The following is a 10,719-nucleotide window of genomic DNA, read 5'->3' as shown; positions in this document are numbered from 1 at the left end:
TTTTATCCAGTGTTATGTGATCATCATCCATCAGGGAGAGAAGAAAAGATCCATTAACTACATTCTACACATGAATCACAAGATGTATGAGATCAAAGAAACAAAATGCATGGTCTCTGCAATTCAAAATTAAATAATACATTCTGTATTGAATATCATGTGATTTGTGTTTTCGATGTGGTTCGGTTCTTTTCTTCTCTCCCTGACAATACCCATGTAACATTAGACAAAATATATCAGTTTTAATACATTGTTTTTCTATAAATGTGTTAACTGTCTGCCATAAAAATGTTTTTTAAACTTAAGTGTAATGAGCTGTTCTACATGTTCCTTGTGTTTGGGGTGGGGGCTTTCTGGGAGATGAATTACCATCAAGAAATGAATTTTTACTTTATGTTGATTTTTTTTTTTTTTTTTTTTGACCAAACACGAATTTAACAAAAATAACTAACACTGGGTTTATAGGTCACAATAGTTATTTAATTAAACCTACTAGTTTTACCGCATAAGCTGGTGGCTTCATCTGGGTTAGGAAGAACAAACAAATATACAATAAGCAGTAAATATGATTCATTACATAATATGGGAACCATTACACAAAAATAAAAGTAAAAAACAGAAACATGTGGAGCATGGGTCAGTCATTGTTTAGTAGGTATGCATGATAGTTTGCAGAAAAATTAAAGTCCGATGTGTTGAAAGATCTAATAAGTGACTTTGAAATGTCACATAAAATCATTCCTTGGTTTCTGTTGAGAGTGCCTTGTGAGTGGATTACCATCGTAGCCTCTTTGATGTTGTGGGCACTGAAGTTGTTTTCTATGTAGGGCATGGAGCTCTTATACCATCCAATATTGTGGTGTGGGGGGGGGGGGGGGGAGAAATAGAATGCCAGGCCTGAGCTGTCTTCTCTGTTCTTATTGACATTTCCAACAATTTGCCTTAGTTTTAAACTTTTAGATGCTTGCCCTGTGTAATTTACAATATTCCATGGACACAAGACCATGGAATATTGTAAACTTCAGGATGTTGTTGAAAGAGTTATGGTCCTTAGGCGAGCGAAACAGAGTTTGTACAATCACAATGGGTTTGAAAGCCACTCTTATTTAACACTTAAAATTTAATACTTAGAGATTCTTTGTATGAGAAGATATTAGAATTGAGAGCTACCCTACCCAGTGAAAATGTACTATTTAACATTTCTTATCATAACTTGACATCAGCAGAAGCTAGCATTTTAAAGAAAGGGTTCAATGTTGCCACCATGCCACAGCACATTCCTAAAATAGATAGTATTGGCAACATAGAAAAAGCCCTTTACTTTCTGTCTCAACCTGTTGCGAATGACATTAGATTGAAGTCTGCAATCCTGCTCTCATCTTCTCATCATCCTAAAAATAACATTTCCTTAAAAAGAAAAAAAAAAGAGCACTTTTAAATTTAAAGAGCAAAGATATTATAGTACTCAAGGCTGATGAAGGCAATTCAACTGCCATCTTGAATACAACTGATTATATGTCAAAATTTCAATTCTAATTTCTGACACCTCTACTTACACTTCATTAGATTATGACCCTACTTGGAAAAACCATGAAGAAACCAATAACCTTTTACAAAACATGACTACATGGCTTACAGATCTTAGAAAAAGATTGAAATCCATTGAACACCCAAGGTACATAAGACTAATATTCTTCTACGGCCTATCATAGATGGTATTAGCTACCCTACTTATTTGTTATTTAAACATATGGCTCATCTTCTAAAGGAGCACATTAGATGCAGATGCCTACATCAAAAATTCACAACATTTTGTAGAAAAACTAGGAGAAATTTCTATCTCACTAACGGACATTCTAGCTGAATATTGTATTGTGAAGTTATGGCACTTATAGACAATCTGTTACCTCAAGACATCTCTCAATTCGGTTTTTCAGATGAATGGTAAAATCTACAAACAACTATCTGGCCTTGCAATGGGAAGCCCTCTATCTCCTCTATGTACTGATTTATTAATGGAAAACTTTGAAAAATATATCTTGTTATCTACAAATCCAAAACGATCACTTTTTTGGAGATACATAGTTGACATATTTATAATCTGGAAACAGAGTGTGGCTGAGTGTGATTTTCTTTCATCTATTAACTCCTTCCACTATAAAATCAAATCCACTAGAACTTGAAAATGAAGGAAAATTACCTTTCGTAGACATCCTAATTTCAAAAAAAAGCAGGAGGCATCTCTCTTACCATAAGCTCGCATGCACATGTTATCTACATTTCTTTGCATCATATACCATATATGATGCAACAAAAAAAAAATAATTAGGTATTGTAGATAGGCAGAAAAAGAGGGCGATCTCTATTATAAGAGATGAAGGAACACTTAAAGAAGAATTACATTCTCTTCTCCAACTATTGGTCAGCAATGGATATTCTAGAAAACATGGTACAAAGAATAATATTCTCTACTCTCTTTCTACAACAGATCCATGACATTCACTGCAGAGCAGAGAATAGTATTCTTTGTACTATTTTTTTCCATCCTTTATATTGGCAAACTTTCTCTAAAAATCTCCAATCTCCTGAAATCTCACGACTTCAAACCCATTGTGACTGTACGAACTCTGTTATGCTCGCCTAAGGACCACAACCCTTTTTATTATTATTATTCAGGCCTCCATGGAGTCAAAAGACTCATCGTGGGAGGTCCCCCCTTTCAACAAACATCCTGGAGTTTACAATATTCATGTACTTGTGGCCTTACATAGGGCAAACATCTAGAAGTTTAAAAATAAGGCAAAAGGAGCATGTTGGAGATCTCAATAAGACCAGAGAAGACAGCTCAGGCCTGGCATTCTATTTCTCTCCCACACACACACACCACAATATTGAATGGTATAAGAGCTCCATGCCCTACATAGAAGACAATTTCAGTGCCCACAACATCGAAGAGGCTACGATGGTAATTCACTCACAAGGCACTCTCAACAGGTACCAAGGAATGATTTTTATGTGACATTTGGAAGTTCACTTATTAGATCTTTCAACATATCAGACTTCAATTTTTCTTCAAACTATTGTGCAAACATGCTGAACAATGACTGAGCCGTGCCAGCTGCCACGCTCCACATGTTTCTGTTTTTACTTTTATTTTTCTGTAACAGTTCCCATATATTAGGTTTTTAGTTATGTAATGATTCATATTTACTGCTTATTGTATATTTGTTTGTTCTTCCTAACCTGACAAAGCCACTAGCATATGTGGTGAAACTAGTAGGTTTAATTTAAATAACTATTATGACATATAAACCCACTGTTAGTTATTTTTACTTTAAAATGCAATTTAAAAATAGGATATGTTTGAAATGGATTTTAGTATGAATGTAATGTGTATTGTTTCACAATTTATAAAGAAATGCATGGTAAAGCTCAATAGCAAACTGATTCTATTCCTCCCCCATACCCCTAATAATATATGCACGAGGCTATTTTATTATGTGATAGATTTGGAAAAATGTGTTTTATTCTAGTCTTAATTTGCTCATATGTATTAGTCATTTACTCTGCATTTAAAAAGATCTTTAAAAAAGACACAATAGGACATAGATTGACTTTGACTCCATTATGAGACTCATTAGCAAAAGACAATATTTGCATTCTGGCTTTATTCTTTTAATAAAAGCATTAAAAAGATATACTGTTGTGCCACAAAAATGAAAATTAAAAGTATTATTAAATTATTATTAAAAATATTAAATATATAAAAACAAGGAAGCCAGTGCTTCTTTGTCTTTATATGTCACAATGTGAACTTAATAATTCAGTATAATTAATCTTACAATTGTTCCACTGATTTTGTTTTATTACTACAAAATCTTGCTATACAATTATTATTGTATTTACTTTGTGATATATTTGAAATTATATTGTCAGAAATGTCTGTTTTTAGTAATAGTTTCTGCCTTAAAATAAGATTCTTACTTCAATTTAGTGCAGCTTAAATTGAATAGCTAAAGAACATTAAGTACCAATCTATATACATCAGTAATATCCATTAACTATTTGGATATAAATTTCAGTGCTGCAAGATGCTGTGAAGAATTGTCATTCTGTATAGCATGATTATCTCTATTATATAATGAAAGCTATCTTGAAATGTTTATCATACTATAGCCACTGTTATTATGTTCATTTCTTTGAAATAACTTTTTAAATATTCAAAACTCTAACCGGAGTCTTTGTGCAAGGCAATGAATATTTTCAAAATTTTTATTTTTATTTTTTCTGACTTCTACCTATTTTATGTAATCCAGAAACCCTGCTCTAGAAAAATATGGAACTCTTTCAAGCAACTTCAGGCCACCAGTAATCAGAGCAGTGGTCTCAGCTGGTGATGAAATCCATCTCTCACCTAAATATTAAGAATGATAAAAACTAGTCAGGACATATGTTACCATGTCTTTCATCACTTAAAATCACATCACCTATCCTCTTGCTTCCCATAGTATATTAAAATTTTTTCTCCTTCTACGTACCTTAGATTGCCTTCTTGTTTTTAAACTTCTTTTTCTAGTCTGTTGCAGCAGTACTATACTTACTGTTCCCAACAGAACTGTACCTTTTTTGTATAATCCAGTCTTATTTTATAATAACCTCTTGATTTCTTTTAGTTTACTTTATAGCCATCACTCATTTGTCGTCACACCATTTTATTTGTACTTTAGAATACAGGAACTATATAATTATAAACAATTATATATATATATCCATATTTATTATTTTGTTCCTTCACTTATTTGCCATTCATAGATGGTAGTTATTTGTATATAAAACATCCTTGTTCCCTTTGCATCACAGAATAATTTTTTATTTTAAGTTTAACATCATATTTATTTTTTAACTTTTCATAGTTGTTTGTTGATTTTCATAGCGTGCATAAACTTAATTGCTATTCAAGTCTAGTTTATGGTCTAATTTGAGGAACATTTCATAGGTTGTTTTGAACATGTTCTTTAACCATTTGAATTATTTAAACGATTTTTGGTAAATAGCACATAATTTCAAGTAAATGTAAATATTTTGAAACAAAGAATGATTTCTAAACAGTTATACTGTTTTAATCCACAAGAATGTATACAAATTATTGTACATATGACTGTTATTACTAGTGTGTATAATATTGCTTATCTTGAATAAAAAGTGGCACTATGTTCTATTCATGACAATAGGTTTGAAGAAAAAATTTCTTTCTTCTGGTTTTTCTTCAGATAATCTAAAATTCTCTATTTTTGAGTTCATATCTTTAAGAAAGACTATTCTCTGTGTGTGAATTCCATGATTCAGTCACTGGTTTCATAATATTTTATTAATAAAATATAATTTGACTTATAAGTTCTTGTAAATATGGTTAGCTGTTTAGAAGTCGATTATATAATGCTGAAATGAATAATCTAGTCTCTTGATCAGGTTGACTTCTTAATTAAAGCTGTCGTGAAATATGTGATCATCATACATAGATGTTGATGTATGTATGATGTAAAATCTCATATTTTATATTTAAAGTGAATTAAGTTCGTTGAAAGATAAAAATGTCCAGTGTTTCTAAAATGTTAATAATTAATGAAGACTTCAGATGAAAGTGAATGACTTATGTGGATGCAAGAATAAAATTTTGGCATTCCCTTAACATTTTAGGCAGAAAAGTTATATTTTTCATGTGCTGTATTGATTTATATCAGCATTTCAAATATATATTTGAATGTCACAATTCTGTATATACAGTATTGCTTATATTGTAAATAAACATAATTTATCCCTCACAATTTTTTTTATTTTTTTTATTATCATTTTAATAATTTTGTTCTAAAGCTAGATGATAGCAGTACTGGGTTTCTTAACATATCTATATTGATTGTTCATCACAGAAAGTGCAGGGATTTACATGTTTTGAACTGTGGTTACTATTGTAAATATGCAGTGAAATATATATATATATTTAGAATAATATTGTTTTTGTGTGTTGTATAAGAAATATTAATATAAAAATACTATTTTTACTTGTAATATGTTGTGAAAATTTTATTTAAAGTATTGTTTTCTTCAAAGTAGAGATTTGGTTTGATGTTTAGTCCTTTTATACTAGTCTGATTGATGCACATGTATGGATAATTGTTTATCTGTATATTTGGAAATTTCTGGGAGAATGTATTATTAGAAAAGTTTGCACTACCACAAGATGTTTAATCCTTAATTGCCTTTTAAAATAAGACATTTAATTTCCTTGCCTTCAATATGCAAGATTTAAGTGAATGTATTGATTGTCTTTAGTCTCTTATGACATTGAAACTGCCATATGGGAAAACAAATAAACTTGTATATATGTTGTCTTGTTGTCTCTGAATGTTTTGGCAACTTCAATGCCTAATATATAGATTAAGATATTACTGAATTTTGTTTATTACTGAGAGAGATAGTTTCTAAAAGTTATTCACTCATATTTTTGTTTTTTAATATTTTAAAGATCATAAAATTGTCTCTTCACCCTTGAAACTTTTAAATAATAGAAATAATGCTTTACAAATAATTACTTCTATTACTATTACTATTATTACGGGCAACTCCAGGGAGTCATTGGACTCATCGAGGGAGGCCCCAAATCATATTCATCACAACTATTTGACATTCATACAGTATCTATCATACCTCGCCTTAAACTCATTCACTGTCACAGCATCCACCACAGACTCAGGGAGCGCATTCCACTCATTCACTTATAATTACTTCTATACTGCCACATTTTACTTAATTAACTACCACGTAATTACTTCTATACTGCCATCTGATTTTTATATTGATTATAAACAGGTACAGTGGCTTCTAGAATTCTTAAAAACCATTGGCTAGTAACCCCTCAACTCTTTATGGTGTCAGGGATACTTGATAAGCGGAACTAGCACAATATACAAACAAGGTTGACTTATTACATAGTAGAAAATGTTCATTTATGTTTCTTGTACAAATGATAGTGTGTACAGTACTGCCAATGCGTATTACATAACTGATTTGGGGGGGGGGATTTCATCTATTTGCATGAATAATTGAAATTCTGATATACATGGTCTCCTAAAGAGACCTCTGATGTACAATCTTTTAACAAAGAGGTTAAAAACATTAAAGTTATTTATGTTCAATAAGTTGATATGCTCTGCACAACTTGAAGGTGGAGGAGATGCAGGATCTGGGAGTTATGGATAGGGACCTGAAATTTCTGGGACATTTTGCTAAAATTGTAAGTGCAACATGGTGGATTATGATGACACTGATTACCAAGGACACTGACATACAGAAGTAAGGATGTTATGATTCCAATATATAAACAAGTCATTGATCAGGCCACTTATAGATTACTGGGCACAGATTTGATTGCTAGGTTTTCAAAAGGTTGAAGAAATGGTTCAGAGACAATTGACTAAGGTGTTCTCTGGAATAATAAGGAAATATATAATTTCTATGTAAGTTTGATGGTAACAATACTCAAGAAAGAGAATGCAAGAGACTGAAAAAATTATCAGACATTAAGTTTACTCAGTTGTGCCTCAGAGATCATAATAAATATAGTGAAATATAGAATAAAATAAAAATTTTGATGTTATATATAGATGATCAGTTTGGATTCCAGAATGGTAAAGGAACTAGAGAAGCAATGCCATTAAGCAGTGGGACTGAGTGGAATGTTGCCACGGGTTTTGAGAGAATGTGCTAAAGAACTGACAGCTCCATTGACCTGGATTTTCAGTGAAAGTCTGGCCATGGGAAAAGTATCCAAGGAGTGGAAGGGGGATAAGATAGTGCCATTCCATAAGGACGGTAGCAGACTGGGAAGTATCAAATTATAGACCATTTTGTGTTTCACCAGTAGTTAAGATCTTGGAGAAATTAGTGAGCAACCATATACAGCGTTGGACAGATGAGGATAATGTTATCTGTGAGAGTTGGCGTGGATTTGTTAAAGGGCACTCTTGCTTTAGTAATATGATTGCCTTTTATAATAACGTAGCAAGAGTGGTTGATGAGGGAAAGGCACATTCTGCCATTTCTTTGGATTTTGCAAAGGCATTCATTTGACAGGGTGCCACATGATAAGCTGATATTTAAGTTGCAGCACATGGGTTTTTAGATGTTACTTGCTTTAGTAATGCAGCACATTACTCAAGCAAGATGTCAGGTTAGTGAACTGGAGTTACGATTGGCTATCTGATAGGTATCGGAGAGTTGTGTATGGTGGAGTAGTATCAAGGAGGCAGAAGGTTATAAGTGGGGTCCCACAGGGCTCCTCACTGGGAACTGTATTGTTTAACCTTTGTTTGCAGATAATGTGAAGCTAGGAAGGGTTATTAGTAATAGTGCAAATGTGGCAGCCCTGCAAGAGGATTTGAATAAATGACACATGGGCAAATGAATGTGGTGTCAGTTTAATGCAGCGAAATGTAGTCTTGAAGTTTGGGATAAATCGATGGGAGGCTGCATACTCTGTTGGAGTTGCTATACTGGAGAAAGTAGGGGGGAGCAAGAGATATGAGGGGGGGGGGGGTGATGATTGATAGAAACCTGAAATTCAGGGAACATATGGCAAAGGTGGTGAAGGTAACCCAGAGGATTGCTGCAATACTGATAAACAATGACCTGCAGAGATAGTTATTGTTCCATTGTATAAGACTGTGATTAGACCACACTTGGAGTATTGTTCTCAAATTTGGTCCCCAGGATTTGAAGGGGATAAATTGATTGTGGAAAGGATACAGTAGTGGATAAGAAAGATGGTTCCAGGAACTGTACAAGGATAGTTATGAGGATCGGCTGAGGGAATGTGGACTGCAGAGTTTGGTAGATAGGAGAGGTGATATGATTGAGACTTAAGCTGTTGAGAGGTAGCTACAGAGTTGACACTGGGGAGTTCTTTTGCTTGGTGGAACATGGGGGAAGGATAGAGGACAAGGGGCCATCCCTGGAGGTTACAAAAGGAAGCTGGGAGCAAGAGGGTGAGGAGTGGTTTCTTTGCATGGTGGAGGGTGGTTGAACTGTGGAATGCATTGCCTGATAGTGGTGAGAGCATGAACGGTCAATGAGTTTAAAGAGTGGTATGATACTGTTTTCTAGGAAGGGCCTCCTACGATGAGTCTTTTGACTCCATGAAGGCCTGAATAATAACTAGAGAAGCAATACCAGCCTTAAGAAACAATAATAGACTGAAGTAAATGAAGCTACATACATGCGTTGCTTTCAATAGATTTAGAAAAGGAATTCAATAATGTATGATGGAACAACTTTTTTTAAATAGTGAAGGAAATTGGAATAGACTAGAGAGACTAATAAATTGTATACCAATCAGAAAATAAAGATGAATACAGGAAGATGGAATCAACTGCAGAAGTAAAGAAAGGAGTAAGACAAGGTTATGCATTGTCACCGTTATTTTTCAACCTTACATAGAGAATGCAATGAAATAAATGCTGTGATTTGGGTAACTGTAGGTAGAGTGTAGGCATATGATGCACTTTTGCTGATGATAGTGCTGTATTATTAGCTGAGAATGAACTAATAAATATATCTAGGATGTAAGTTATCTAATTATGCACTTAAAATAAATGCCGCAAAGACTAAAATAATGGTGGCAGGTTCAAACAAACAAAAAATATGAAAGATAAAATAGCGATTAGTAGTAAGAATATTGAACGAGTAAAATAGTTTATGGGGTACTTAAGTGTCAAAGCTATGTAAGTGGGAGAACTCATGTAAATTTCTAAGGAATGGGGGGGAGGGGAGTATATTACTGTTTTCATCCATATCTTCCCCTAGCATAAACATTTATGCATGTATAAGGACAAACGTTTGTGCCAGAGATGGTCTAAGTTTAGCTCAATTTTTTCTACAACTCCAGCTTCCCACTGATGAGACTTCATTAACTGCTAAAACTGATTGGAGAAGTGACTCACAAATTTGGGAGCTAAACACTTCCCAGGGAAAGAAAATATGGATGGAAACAGTAATATACGAAAATAATACGCTTTCTTATTAGCTGCATATAGTAATCTGTAATACTTAATGAGGGATCATATTCAAGAAAACATTTAATGGAATGAATTAAAGCATAATGCTTTCATTTATTCATCAGTATGTTAGATTTGGAGTATGTATGGGAGTGGAACAGAAGAACGATGAAGTTAAACATAAAGTAGAAACAATTTATTCAAAAGAGAAATAAGAGTGTGTTTGTAAGAGAGGGTCATCAATTAGTCCAATTGCCTTCCTCTCTTAATGATTACCAGAACAGTTATTAGGATTATATGCTTCCCCCAGGTAAGCACTATTTTGCTGCCCTACCTAAATTCAAGAGAATAATATGTCTTAAAAATGGTCTTTTTATGATTTAAAATACAATTTTCCTGCTCTCCAAACTTGCTGCTCACAGGCATTGCCTTAATGGGTTCCTATGGCCCTGGTGATTATAGTATCAGTGATTTTGGCATTCTAAGGTACGGTGAAGCTGTTGGGTGTACAGGAGGGAGACAGATGGACAGAGAGGGAGGGAGATTAAATTCTTTCTTGTCAAGTAACGTTTAACAAAAAAGACTGCTGTTTTTTTTGGACTGAGGAAGTTAACAGTATATCCACATGGCATATTAATAAAAGACCCGACAAGTTTCATAAGTCGTTTGA

Source organism: Typopeltis vanoorti, chromosome 26 (genome assembly GCF_054136105.1).
Source record: "Typopeltis vanoorti isolate ZY-2024b chromosome 26, IOZ_Tvanoo_1.0, whole genome shotgun sequence".
NCBI lineage: Eukaryota > Metazoa > Arthropoda > Arachnida > Uropygi > Thelyphonidae > Typopeltis > Typopeltis vanoorti.
Note: the sequence above shows the minus strand (reverse complement) of the source record.